General features: G+C 38.4%; 1 protein-coding gene across 3 annotated transcripts in view; it reads left to right on the top strand.

The window, feature by feature from the left end:
• Positions 1–10,802: 10,802 nt before the first annotated feature.
• The window catches only part of 5-HT2B (5-hydroxytryptamine receptor 2B), a 51,494-nt gene continuing 47,088 nt past the window's right edge, over positions 10,803–15,208 (top strand). For 2 of the 3 annotated variants that reach the window (XM_070287227.1, XM_070287225.1), the window contains exon 1: positions 10,805–10,998. The gene's annotated coding sequence lies outside the window, so the exon portion shown is untranslated. Of the gene's footprint in view, positions 10,999–15,208 lie in introns of all 3 variants that reach the window. The other variant, XM_070287228.1, reaches the window with a different exon arrangement.

The following is a 15,208-nucleotide window of genomic DNA, read 5'->3' as shown; positions in this document are numbered from 1 at the left end:
GGATCGTGTGCCTCGAAATTAGTTTTACAAATATCCAAAGCTATAGGCCGAAAGTAACGTGATGGCCTAGAAGGAACTGGGAAACGTATTTGATTAAGAAGATTACTGGAAAAAATATATCCATTTATTAGTTTACAAAGGAACATCCCGCCATGGCAGGTCCGACGATCCTTAAGAGAAAGCAGGTCCAGAAGACGTAGTCTGTCGGCATACGGAGGAAGGTGGCGATGTGGGTCCCAGTCTAAGCCCCGAAGAACGAACAAAAGAAATTGTACCTGTGCCGAAAAAGTATGCACTATTTCTTAAATTGTTGTTTGACGATTGTACAACATATAATTGTCGTCTTGCGAGTACACTCTTCCTCAGAAGTCCGCTGTTTGGCAGAGTTGATTTAAAAACAAGAAAGGAAGCTAACTTCGGCATGAAGAACTTTGTATACCCTTGCCGTTTGCAATTAGATCCGGCCATATATAGCAGTAAGAGTATTAACTATAGAAACGGACGGACAGCCGGACATGGCTAGATCAACTCGGTTAAGATCAAGAATATATACTTTATAGGGCCAGAAATGTCCCTTCACTGCGTTGCAAACATCTGACTGAAATTATAACACCCTGCAATAGGTATAAAAAAATGTGGTTTCCTCGAGCCCATATTGTCAATATTGAACATTTCTCTCTGTTTTCGGATAAACAAAACAACAAATAATTTCAGCGAACTAAAAGAAAAGAATAATGCCTTTTCTTTTCCCTCGCTGAAATCAATTGTAAATGCTTAGAGATATTTTCAAGAAGTAAGTATGGATATATGTACATACATATGTAATCAAGGAAACCCTTGCTATATATATTACTATTTCTCTTTTTTACCCATTATAAGATGGTCTTCAACTTTTTCTGGGACTTTAAGTTAGGTCCTTGCATCTCCCTACCGAATTCAACGAATCTGTGCTATTATCTTCTTTTCTATTCTCTGGACAGGTGTAGCACACCTACGCTGTGTTTGTCCTGCGTTCATACTGTGGATACACATACATATGTATATATGTTTGCATCCTAGTTGGTCCTGGCATCCTGTCTAAGCTGCTCAGCATTTCAAGTTGATTTAATTTCCATTTTCTTTGAATTACTCGTGTTGGGCTGGCCGTGATGTGGGTGTGTGTCATTGGAGACTTCAAAAGCGAAATGGCAAACAGGCGTAAAAGCAAAAGCAGCTACAACAAACAAAAACGCGACTAGGATGTCACCAGGACCTCTCTCCGGCTCAACACACTGCATGCAACTTTGCCAACATTTTGCACGTTTTCTTTGTGTGACATTTTTTTAACAGCTTAAAAAATAAACACACACACACAGCGGGAACACAAACATAAATTCTAAAGAGAGAAAATTAAATCAACAAAAGAAACTTTCCCGGCAGGTGGGCCTGCATCTCCTCTCGCGGCTCGGAAACAGCATTTAAAATTAACACAACACCATCTGACATTCATTACAGGAGTGTGTCAAGCCTTTGATCATCGCACGACCCACTCTCGATGGCAAGTCCCGGATGAATCAGGGATATATGTATGTACTTTAATGTCCCTTCTGGAAACTTTTCGAAGAAATGAATTATTTTAGTCACCTTATCACGGATAGGTATCCTTGGAAATGTAAGATTAAAAATGTGCATTCTATGCAAGCATAAGTTTACAGTTTTAAAATGTTGTTGTTTACAAAGAGAAAGAAATATTAAATTTATTGTACCTTTTATATTAAGAATTATGCATATGGGATTAAGTCAATTGCAACTTCTGCTCATTCATGCAAATCAGCGGGGTACCTTCTGTAGTGTAATAGTATCGAACTGCCCCTTGAATGTTCCAGGATTTAACCAAACAACATGGGTAAAGAATATCCGAAAGCAGGACAGCTTTTGCCTGCTGGTTAGCACAGAAACGACCAGTTGCTCCTTTTCCCATTCAATTTCAATTTGTTTGACAAAAGTCGGTGACATGAGCCCAGTAGGCATGCCAACGGCAACACCACGCATAACTTGCAACCGTTTCCCATTTGTGCTATTGTCAGCCAATTACAAAGACGACTGGCTATCAGAAGACTAAGTAGACCAGTATATTTATAATATTTGCTAGATGATTTTTAAGCAAATAAAAAACCATTGGAGGTTATTATAATTTTAGTCGAGAGTCAAGTATATACATATCGACGCATTTCCGCGAAATTATCGTATGTCGCTATTTTTTCGAAATTGAGATTTTAATGCAAAATTGTTAGGCACCTAATGTCTTACTACCATGTGAAATATTATAACTGAAAACCCTATAATTTCGATAAAAATTAAGTTTCCATTTTGTCTTTTCTATAGTGCTTCCTAAGAGATTAAATAAAAAAAAAGCTTCTCCTGTAAAATTGGATCATTCAACATATGTACATACAACATATGCTTGATTAGTATCAAAAGCCGAGCCGATCTAGCCATGTCCGTCTGTCTGTTCAATCTGATCGTTTCTACGCATACTGGTCTTTTAGCTCTAAATGAAACTCCTGCAGTTCGTTTTTTGCTATTCTCATTCGTTTATAAGTCAAATGTTGTATTCTAATTCAAAATGTTGGTGTACATATATTGGAATTGGATTATTATATCATATACATAGCTGCGCCATAGAAACGATCGGCAAATGTATGTAGATGAAAATGCAAAACTGTAAATATTATATGTATAGGTAATTGATAATATATATAGGTAATAAATGTTTTCATTATTTATTTTTATAGTATATATAGAGCAAATTAGGTACGTACCGAAGTTAGATGAAAAGTGGTTGCCAAAATGTAAATTCTACTTAAAGTTATTTTGTTTCATTTATGATTGGAATTGTGTTATTTTTGTGATTGCTACAATATGCTACAGTATTTAGCAAGCACGTTGGCCTCTTTCGACTTGATTTTCAAATTTGGATCCGTTCGTGTTAAAACAGAGGGCGTCTTGGGGGCCGGATGTATCCGAACATAATCATCTTGTTCCGGGATTTTAGTTCTGAATGTGGTATCTGAGTATTCTAGATTTAGATTTATATAAAATGCTTGAAAGTATAAACGCCTATTAGAACTCGAGTCTACCTACATATACACACCAACGCCATTCATCTTGCTCCTGCTATTGTTTTTTGTGGCGTTGAAACGAGATTTCTGTTATCAAGTATTCGCCAGGACAAACGGCAAAAGGTGCTCATGCATATTTAAAAGGTTCTGTGCGTGTGTTCCGGGGGGTGTCAACAAATCCATTTTGGAGGTGGCCAACAACCCTGGCATTGCTCGAGTCGACTCGACTCGGCTCGGCTCTCATGCATCTGCATTAGGGCCAAGAGTCACAAAATTTTCTTTTTTTGTTGTTTTCTTTCTCATGTGACTGCCAAATAAATAGACCCATGTCAAAATTTAATTTTGCTGTGGGTCAGACATGTACATCTGAATAAGGTACCTATATATATATATGTATAAATATATTTATCTTTTTTCATTCATTCATTCATTTAATTTAAATTCTGACCTAGGAGAATTGCTTCAGAATATATTGTATTGCTATGCTTGACATAGACATAGTCACACTAGTAGTTACTATCCAAAAGGGGTCTTATGGTGGCTTCGTTGCTGAGTATTTAGAAATGGGAACATATTGAATATATATATTTAATTGCTTAATTGTTGCTAATGGTTACTATTTTGTTCAGCATGCAATCAAAAAGAACAAAGTGGAAAAATGTCAGTTCTACCTCTTAATAAATGTGTATCATTAAGTTGTCACTGATAATTAGGTATACAATTATTCTAATGACTTCTGTCCGATGTGCTCTAATCGATCCAGCTGCATATTTAATCTATATTTTGGTTTAGTTTCGGCCACAGGAGCTGCCTTTGCGGGATCGACCGCATAAGCTTACTACGTGTGACATTTTCACTTCACGCTCACACACAAAAGCTCATTAACAGCTGCAGTACACATTGCATTTGCGGTTGATTAAAGCATTGTCCCCCTCATGCGAATATCCTCGAACCTGCAATCAAGTTTTTGAATCCACCAGGGGCGGTTCGCCCAGGCAGTGTGTGTAGACTGGGCGAAATTATCCAGAACTCTGGGCTAAGGTATACAAAAAAAAATAAATCGCGTTCCTTTCGAAGAGACTTTTTTGAAAATTGTAGTTGCAGTGCACCAAATTAATATTGCATTAGACGTGCAGTGGGGGTTCTCTTTTTGGGCAGTCGAGCAGCCGCGGAGCTGTGGGTAATGGTGTTTAGGAGGACATGGAACCGAGAGCTACTTCATCTGATTAGCGCAGGCTCCTCTACTGGTCCAGTCCGCTTTATGTATGGCTTTTTGATCCGGCATTCATTTTAATTAATGCTGCTTTTTGCCCTTGATGTTGCTGCTGCCCGGCTCGGCGCCAGTAAGTTATTTAAATTAGTTCTCATTTTGCATTGAAAAGGGTTTGATTTCACTTTGGCTGACCAAAAGACGCTTCTCATTTGTGGTTTGCTTGGGGCAGTTCCTGTGCGTTCATCCCCCAAATAAACAGTCCCGCCCCAGGGACGGAATTTAAATGTATTCATGTGTCTTTGTGCCGTTGTCATAAAGACAATGTCAATTATTTTGAAGAGTTTATAACAGTTAGGGTCGTTGTTCGACAATGTCTTAAAGGTGCGGTACATTATTGTAACACCTTAGCCCTTTAAATGGAGATGTGGCAAAACAGCAATGTTCTCTTTCAATTTAATTATATTTTAAACATAACAAGAAAGGAAGCTAACTTCGGCACGCCGAAGTTTGTATACCCTTGCAGATATTATTTCATTGCATTCTACCTATACTTATTATGTTGAGAGTTTGACAGTTACAGTTTTACATTCCCAGTTTTACATTTTCCCTACACCTACCGATCGGTTTATATGGCAGCTATATGATATAGTTGTCCAATTTTCATAAAATTTATACCAAAATTCTGAACTAATAAAATAAGCTTATATCTCAGAGTAGATAAAAATAGTTTGAAAAACAACGAAGTTATAATTTTTTTTCTATTAATTTCCTGCTCGTTCCTATGGCAGCTATGATATAGTCGTCCGATTTTCATAAAATTTTTACCAAAATTCAGAAATAATATAAAATGGTCATATGTAAAAAATAGTGCACATATGTTGGAAAACAGGTAAGTTATAATTTTTTTTCTAAAAATTTATCGAACATTTGTATGGCAGCTATATGATATAGTCGTCCGATCCGGCCCGTTCCGACATATATAGCAGTGAGAGCATATAGAAGACTATATGCAAAGTTTCATTCAGATAGCTTTAAAACTGAGGGACTAGTTTGCGTAGAAACGGACAGACGGACAGACGGACAGACGGACATGGCTAGATCGACTCGGCTGTTGATGCTGATCAAGAATATATATACTTTATAGGGTCGGAAACGTCTCCTTCACTGCGTTGCAAACTTCTGACTGAAATTATAATACCCTGCAAGGGTATAAAAAAGAATTTAAATCGTATTCGTTTGAGTTCTGAAACAACTACCTCTGCATACGGATTTGTATGTAAATAACTTAAGCGGAAGGTTTGTATGTTTAAAACAGGCTTAATAAGTGGAGGCGCATTGGAATTTAAAAGTTTCTTATGTGACGTCTTTAGTATGCACAAATAGATCGAATACTATTTAGGCCGGTTCATCTGTCGCAACTGAACAACTGACCGGTAATTTGGAGGTCGTAAGTATTCTTAATTTGCCACCAAACAAATAGTACAAAAAAGATAGGGTTATGTGACTCTCTTCAGCCAAAATAGGTTTAAATAAAAATATGGGAGAGGAAGAGAATCATCACTGGACCGTAAGGCTCACCGCAGGCAAGTTCGGGATATTCTTATAATTCGGAAAGCCAGATAATCGTCTGTAGAGCACGGAGAGGGATAAATAACCAATTCAGGGAGTACTTAATTCATACATAACTCATATGTCATAAATTACGATCCTTCAATTCCTTTGCGACGCTCTTGTAGTGTCATCAATTCCTTACAATAATTTCTCTGTATAGCTTAAGCTTTTTGCATTTATATAGAACTTTTATACATAAGTACAAATAAATTGTCAATTTAATGTGTTTTTTATACCCTTGCAGGGTATTATAATTTCAGTCAGAAGTTTGCAACGCAGTGAAGGAGACGTTTCCGACCCTATAAAGTATATATATTCTTGATCAGCATCAACAGCCGAGTCGATCTAGCCATGTCCGTCTGTCCGTCTGTCCGTCTGTCCGTCTGTCCGTCTGTCCGTCTGTCCGTCTGTCCGTCTGTCCGTCTGTCCGTCTGTCCACCTGTCCGTTTCTACGCAAACTAGTCCCTCAGTTTAAAAGCTATCTGAATGAAACTTTGCATATGGTCTTCTATATACTCTCACTGCTATATATGTCGGAACGGGCCGGATCGGACGACTATATCATATAGCTGCCATACAAATGTCCGATAAATTTTTAGAAAAAAAATTATACCTTTGCTGTTTTTCAATATTTTTGCACCATTTTTTAGATATGGCCATTTTATATTATTTCTGAATTTTGGTAAAAATTTTATGAAAATCGGACGACTATATGATATAGCTGCCATAGGAACGATCGGGAAATTAATAGGAAAAAAATTATAGCTTCGTTGTTTTTCAACGTATTTGTATCTACTCTGAGATATAGGCTTTTTTTATTGTTCTAGAATTTTGGTATAAATTTCATAAAAATCGGACAACTATATCATATAGCTGCCATATAAACCGATCGGTAGATTTATACAAAATGTAAAGCTGGGAATGCAAAACTGTAACTGTCAAACTGTAAACATAATAAGTATAGGTAAAATGTAATGAAATAATATCTGCAAGGGTATACAAACTTCGGCGTGCCGAAGTTAGCTTCCTTTCTTGTTTACGGTTATTTTAAGTTGACATGCTAATCACATTGGTATAGTTTTATAGCACGAGTATTTCATTCAATTACTATTATCGATGGAGATTCATGTGAAAAATGGAACCGTCAGCTGAAATTCTGATGCAAACGATATTTAAATAGATAAGTTGGGAGATTCGAAAATTGAAATCGAATAAAGTTGTAAATAAAATTCAACAGAATTTTGACGTGACCCGCTTGGAGTTTTTTGTGGAATTTGCGGCGAGATGAAATAGCAAATATTTGTAAGTTGATTGCGCAGCGGAAATGCACCGATGCAGTTGAGTGGTTATGCATGACAGCACTTCTGTTTCCTGTTTCATGTCCTCCATAAACGGAGCATTAGGCAGCCTGGCTGCTGGGGCGGCAATCGATGACACGAAACACAAACACACACCTTCAATTTAGCCCCACGAAAAGGCCGGCAAAGTGGTGGGGCGTCCATAAAAAGCACTCAATGCAGGCCTCCGCCATCGAAAATGCAAGTTCAGCAGCACCAGAAATCGCCTTTGATGGCGACCACGGCCGTTGGACAGAGGCCTCGGCCACCAGGTGTTCGTCCATCCAGAGTGATTTCGCATGTAAGATGCACACGAACCTGTGCCAAAAAGGCTGCATGCAAATTGTTTACCCGCCGGCCCAAGACCACTACCAATCCCAGCTCCAGTGGGCAGTGGGTGATCCATCTGGTCCACAACCCTCGGCCAGGAGCAACAGATAGTTTTCCCGGCTTCCAGCTGGGGAAATATGCGCATGTGCAGAGACCTGCCGGAGGGGAAGAGTGGTACTGGAATGACAGCGGTTTGAGAGTCAATGTGCCTCCAGAATCATCCTTATTCGGTTGATTTTTTTGTTTTATTAGATCCCTTTACAAAATATGAAATAAATATATGTAAAATATTTAATTATTATTTTAATAAAGAATATAATTAATTTATATTATTACAATATATAATTAATATGTTGTGGGAAAATAATTAAGCCCGAGTCCCCAAAAGGATGATTTGGCGGTCAGTATCAATGATGAAAATATACACATTTAAAACAAATGCCACATGACCAAGGACTCCAGCCAGCTGTCAGTTGGCGAAGCTCAGGGGTGGGGTGGAACTGGCTCCTCGAGGTATCAGCTGTTAGAGCCCTATCACAGCAGCTGGTGCTATTGATAAGGCGAGGGCCGCTCACAACACCCGACGCCCACTGCCACCTGCTCCCTGGAAGTGGCGCCGCCGCTGCAACTGGAAATACCCATCGTCGTCGGTCGTCCTCGGCTGCTCCTCGGGCCTCCGGTTCTGTGTCGTGCTTGTGTCCACAGTCGCAACAGTTTGGCCAACACAGCCGCACAGTTCAGTTCCTGTACGGCGTCGCACGTCCGCGGTAATACGGTGAATTCCACAGCGAAACGGAGCGCGCCCAACAAGTGACGATTTCGAATAAGAGCAGCGGCTGGGAAAAGTGTTTGAAACCATAAAAAGGAATTTACCCAAAAATTGAAGTGTTACCAGTGTCTAACGGGGCGTATACGCCATATTGAGTTATTTTTCCGGATCCCATGCCTAACTATCCCCGGACATGAACTTACGGTGAAACTGAGTGCGATTGTTTGTGCGAGACATTAATTTTTAATTGAATATATCAATTTTAAATGTAGGAAAGTGGCAGGACATTTTATATTCTCCCATTCCAAGGCATACGAATTGACGAAAGTGAGTTTATGGCTAGTCCGTGACGTAAAAGTCCAGCGCTTTGATGTTTAATCCATTTCTTGCCAATCAAAGTATTATTAATAACAGTTTCAATTGTTTGTTCTTGGGAATTTTAATTGCTGGAGCCACTATATATGTACATATGTAAGTGTAATAAGTTCTTGTTAGAAAACGGAATCCCTAAAAATATAACTTTCTGATTGTCACGACGTCTCAACTCTGAAACAACAAAATTGGGAGCTGTCTACAAAACTTACTTACCTTTGCATATAGTTACCCTATTAATACTAGTTTAATATTAGAATATATGCACAAGTCTTCCGAACGAGGGAAACCATACTATATGTTAACAATTGTGTCTCCAAGACTTCTACTTGACTCTGACAAGATCTTCATGTGCTTTTGGAACAAACTCCCGTTTCGTTTACATGCTTGGCTTCAAATCCAGAAGAAGTTTTTTCTATTTTAGTCATTTTCAAAAAAGGATATTGTACAGATTTATTTCTTGTTCGACAAAGCCATCAGTTTATTTTTTGGCAATTGTGGCGCAATTATTCCGTTTGGCTTACTTCGACTGGATGTGTGCACAAACCGAAGCCGAAAGGCCCTGGCGAGGCTCAATAATAATAAGAAGCCACGCCAACAAGTCAGATTGCATCCTTAAGCGCCAAATGCCGTGCCATGTCAACAGGGAGAGTCGCGAAAACAACAACAACTCGCAATATATTTTTGGGACCATTAAAAGCTGCAAACACCGAAAGCCCCGAAATAACAATAATAGTGGTGGAAAGAGCGGCCAGTGGAAATGCAGGAAATTCACTTTCTCGAGCGACAGGCAAAGCAATTTCTTCCTTTTATGTGCCGAAACTCGTTGAAAAACCGCAGGGTGGCGGGCGGAATGGCGTTGGAGGCGGGACGGGGCCCTCAAATGCAATTCGGGTTTTTCCCGCACTTTTACATTTTCTACTTTCCCGCTGCGGGCGCCTCTTTCTCCCTATTTTCTTTCCATTTCGCTTTGCTTGTGCTTGCCTGCCATTCGTGTTTCAATGACTTTGTAATTGAGTTAAAAGTTTTGTTCTAATTTCGGTTGTATTTCCGGAATTTCAATAATATTAAAGTTCTTGGAGAGCGTGGGGTCCAAGTCGGTCGGTCGTCCAAGAACACCGATCACCAATCTGCTTACATACATATACATATATGTACGTATCCTGGGAAAACTACCGCCCAGTTGATTAAATTATATGACTTGAGCTTCATAAAACTCGTTTGGGGCTTAATAAATTAAACAATTAATGGTCCGGCGAAGGCCATCAATGAAACTGCAGCATCATTCCTCAAGCGGTGGCCAATGAGCTCTCATTCTGGGTCCGGGATTATCCATTACCCGGCGATAAGGACGCGGACGAGGACAAAGACGTGAACGAAGACGAGGTCGTCGGAGTGCGTGGCGGACAATTAAAAAAGGCTCATAAAACGTGGCTGCCACGGGAAAAGCGGGCAAAAGACCATCGAACAATTTACAGGCGTAACCAAAACGGGCAATGTCATCCGGACAATGTCCGTGGTGGGCAGGAAAATCGTAAGCCATCAGCGCTTCACGTCACGTTTATTTTTTTCTTGTTTGTTCCCCTACTTTTCCTCCAGCATTCAGTTTTTTCTCTCTTGCTCCCTTTTACTAGTTATTAAGGGTGAAATTTTTAATTAAATTTTCGCTTGAATTGGCCCCATTTCAGTCACGTGTTAATAATAATAATCAAATGTCCAAGCCGTCTTTTCAGCGGCGTAATCACTCAATGGGGCCAGGGCGGCAGTGACGTATGTAGGATCCCGCTCTTCCATTAAAATCCAAGCCTTTTTTAGTACACCGTCTTCATGGGCGGAAAATTCCCCATTATAAGTTACTACTCAAAAATAGATTTTGATCGTTGTATCTGCACAGGGAAAATCCGCATTTGTAGATAATTAGATATTTAAGAGGCTCAGTTGGAAATGCATCTTGTTTCACAATAGCACTTTTAAGTTTTAGTTGTGTTCTTTGGTTTAGGATTTAGAGCAATCATTTTTGGAGAAGAATTATTCAGTGCTCTGACTTTTATACTCAAACTAGGCTTTCTCACATTTTGTTCATAGTGTAGAAACGCTTTTTCGTCCCCTATTATTTTTGTTTGAGATTTATGGCCAGCAGGGCCTGGCTGATTAAAATATTGTTTGACGTTGGCCTGGTGTTGATTAAGGCCAGTTACGGACGCACATGACGATAGGATTATGGCAACCGGCAACTGGAATAACGAGTGTTTATGGACGATTGAGGTAGGTGCCGAGAGACAATATTGTTGTTTGCCCGAATATATGTCAATGTTCGATTCATTGCTTAGTCATTTGGCTAACGAGACACGTTAGGACAAATGGGCCTACGTCCATGTATGATTGCCCTCGCAGATAAACAAAACTTACACCACATGAGTGCTGCTTACAAGTTTCGCTGGTTGTCTGCCCAAATTATTAAAATGCTGGTCTATAAATATTGTCTTAAAAGTAATACTAAAATTAACATTTTTATTTATAGGTGCACATTAGTTTTATGCGATTAGGTTGATTTTGATTTACAAAAATGTAGCATTTTTGTATACTTTTCTTTGAAAAGCCAAAACTTGTATACCCTTGTAATTTTAAGTTCAATCCAACCATAACTTAATAAGTTAAAAGACAGTCGGCTGATTTTGATTAATTAAAAGTAAAAATTTTTACTGGTGTATAATAGAGATTTTTCTCGAATTTTCCATGGTATGAAATAGTATAGTACAAGAGTATTATAACTTCATATCAACCGGAATGTACACTACTGGCCGAAATAATAAGTACATGCGTATGTGGTTTGTTTCAAGTCCTATAAAATTTGTTTAATAAACTTAAGGAAAAAACCCACTTTATTTTTAGTTTCCGTACTTATTCTAGATAATAAAAATAACTGCCTAAAGGATTTTACATTTCAAATTTAGAGACAGGGGTCAATTTTATCCAAAAAGCATGAAAATGGGCTGGCCGAAATAATAAGTACACCCATTCTTCTAAGTCTAGAACTCGGAACGTATTAGATATTTTTCACTTCTTTCTTCTTACAAGTAAACTTAGATTAGTATCCAATAGAACCACACTCGTTTTAGGTAACTTTCGCTATTATTTTTGGCATTCTAGCAGGAAGTCTGTGGCAAGTCAGTACTAGAAGCTGAGACCAGGTTTCTTCAGCAAATCTTCACAAATCTTCAACATTTTAAAATGTTTTGGTTACAATTCGACGTTTGAAGTTTCCCCACAATGTTTAGTTTAGGTTTATGATATGAGACTGACTTGACCATCTCATAACAGTTACCTCTCTCTTGCCAAAAAGGACCTGTTTGGTCATCCAAGGCCATTTCCGGCGAAATTGACATTTAAATTTGAGCTCGAACAGTTTGTCGTAGACTGCATGAGACAGGATTACAAGGACGTATACCCCAAAAGGTTCTATTACTTCAAGGAAAATTTTTTCAGATGAAGCAAAAGCTTTGCAATATTTTTTTGGTATGGTCTGAACCGGAGGTGGAAACAAAATACTTTGGGGCAATGAAACAAAAATATTTCTTTTTGAAAACGATTCTAGACGGTTTGTACGTCAAACCAAAGTCAAAAAATTGAGCTTTGAAACGCGAAAAAAAAAGTTAAGCCCGGAGACAGATGCATAAAGGTCAGGGGCTGTTTTTCCTGGCATGGCGTTGTGCAAATACATCTCATAAATGGTATTACGACCTTATTCGAAAATAAAACTTTTTTAACTGGCATCTTCTAACCATATGCTTAGGGAAACATGCCCTTCCGATAGATTTTCCAACGAGATAACGATCCAAAGTAAACCTTAAAAGTCATCATGGCCTGGTTTAGGGACAAAAAAGTAACCGTCATGGGTTGGAAAAGTCAGTTTCCGAACTCATACCTAATCAAAAATTTATGGGGAAACTTAAAACGTCGTATTGTAACCAATACATTTAAAAATTTTGAAGATTTGTGAAGATTTGCTGAAGAAACATGGTCTGAGTTTCTAGTAGTGACTTGCAACAGACTTCTTGCTAGAATGCCAAAAATAATAGCGAAAGTTACCTAAAACGAGTGTGGTTCTATTGGATACTAATCTAAGTTAACTAATAAGAAAAAAGAAGTGCAAAATATCTAATACGTTCCGAGTTCTAGGCTTAGAAGAATGGGTGTACTTATTATTTTGGCCAACTCATTTTCAGGCTTTTTGGATAAAATTGACCCCTGTCTCTAAATTTGAAAAGTAAAATCCTTTAGGCAGTTATTTTTATTATCTGGAATAAGTACGGAAACTAAAAATAAAGTGGGTTTTTTTCTTAAGTTTATTAAACAAATTTTATAGGACTTGAAACAAACCACATACGCATGTACTTATTATTTCGGCCAGTAGTGTATATAGCAGACAGAAGGAGTCCTCTCCGACTTCATAATTAATTGTCAGAATTAGACACTTTTAGTTTCAGTTTCGTTTTCAAAGATATTTGGATTTGAAACTCTACAAAAAAGTTATTTGCAAGGGTAAGAAACTTGGGCTTTCCGAAGTTAGCTGCCTATCTTTCTATGAATACATTTTGAAATATAATGGCTAATTCAAGGATAACAGAAACAAATATAGTAGGCCAAAATTCATCTTAGTTTGACGAATAACTTTCTTTTTTAACTCTGGTAATGGCCTTGCTTCACTAAAAGCAGCTTGAAAATGTTATAAACATCATTTATATTTCCATTTATCGATGCTATCGTGCTACAGGAAAAATGAGAAATCCTCACTGTTTACTTTATGATAAAAAAATGGGAAACATCCTGAAATGCCGTTGCTTTTGTTTTGGAATCCGTTGATATCCCTCATGAAAATATCTTAGCAGTAAAGCAGCTTGACAGACAAGGGGAGGAGCACAGCCAATGATTAGCAAGGCACAGAGGGGCGGGCTTCAACTAAATAGAGGATCTGCACTCCTCCCCAGCCCACAGTCTGGTAATGGGGAACTCAAAGTGCTCACCACCCGTATCCAGCACGACCGTGCTCCGATGTACCCGGACCCACATAAGCATCCTCGGAGATACCGCCTCGTCCTTGTCGCCGTGTTTAAATCAATTTACGCGCGCTTTGGCATATTTAGTGGCATAAAACAGCACAACATGCTGCCGTGAGTGGTGGCATCGTGGCCAAGAGGGGGAGAGCCAAAGCGAAAGTGAAAAGTGCCGTTGACAGATTTTTCTCGTTTTCGGCTGGCTGCCGTCACCATCACGCACTCCTCGGCGAATGGCGGCTGGGGGAGAGGCGGAAAAGCGCGGAGAAAAGCCCCTGACATGCCGCAGACACTGCAAAATTTATGAACGTAAAAAACGAAGCAGGCGCGGAATGCGATGCCTTGCAGGTGGAGCGATGTTGGCTAGAAATCCCAGTGATATGCAATATATGTGACAGCAGTTAATTAAGAGAGTTATTTTTTGGGGTGTTCCCATAGCTACTTTAATATGCTATAAGTGAGCCGAGCCCAGTCCTCGATAGGCCCATTCGCTTTGAATATTTATTAATAATACTTGGGTCTCTCACGATTGGACGCAAGGAGTAACTAATTTCCACAAAAATTTACTCAGTAACGAATCACTAAAATGAGGTAAAGTTGACTTCACAATTTGAATACTTTTTCATCAGTTTATTTCTATAAATTTACTCTTTGCATTTTTTTCCATGTGGGAACAATAAACTTATTTCAGTCAGTGCAGAATTGATTAGTTTAAAAATATTTAAATTATCATAAAAGCGGCTTTAATACTTTGTATAAAAACAATTTTAGTTTTGCGAAACATTTATGGAGCAAATTAGAAACTGGTACACGTAAGAAAGAATAATAAAAAATAAAATTAAGCACCTCCCCAAATGGCGGAGGTATTTCAGTAGGATACTGCTTTTAGATATCATGATAATCAACAACACTTCGATCAACAATTGATTATCTTTCCTTAATATCTTTCCTTAATAATATTACCTTGCCACATGTAAGCTGCACATAAAAATTTAAATGCAAATCCTTGTTTATGAAGATTGAGTAGTTGCCTAACAATATTAACACAAATTGAGTTGTTTAATAAAGAGTGTCTTTGACACTCATATAAAAATTAAAACCTGTTTACTTGATTACTGCAAAGTTTATTTATCTTCTCCTTGACATGCACGTATACCCTCTTATAAAGTAAAAACGTGGTCATTTGAAATAGGGAGCAGCCGGTCGAAATTCCAAACTAATATAAACAAATTTTGTAGTTTCTAAGACGACTCAAATAAATGAAATTTAATTCGGTAGAAAAGGAGAGGGACCAACGGTAACGAGCAGTGCAAAAAAGGGTTTCTCTTCCACACTAGGTATCTTTTTTGTTGACCGCCCTGATAAGAGCATATGGAAAAGGAACAGGGAGCTGCCAAATAAACACATGGGTATTTTATGAG

The sequence above is a fragment of the Drosophila kikkawai genome, chromosome 3R, assembly GCF_030179895.1.
Source record: "Drosophila kikkawai strain 14028-0561.14 chromosome 3R, DkikHiC1v2, whole genome shotgun sequence".
NCBI classification, from domain to species: Eukaryota; Metazoa; Arthropoda; class Insecta; order Diptera; family Drosophilidae; genus Drosophila; species Drosophila kikkawai.
Note: the sequence above shows the minus strand (reverse complement) of the source record. Positions and strands in the feature narration are given on the sequence as shown.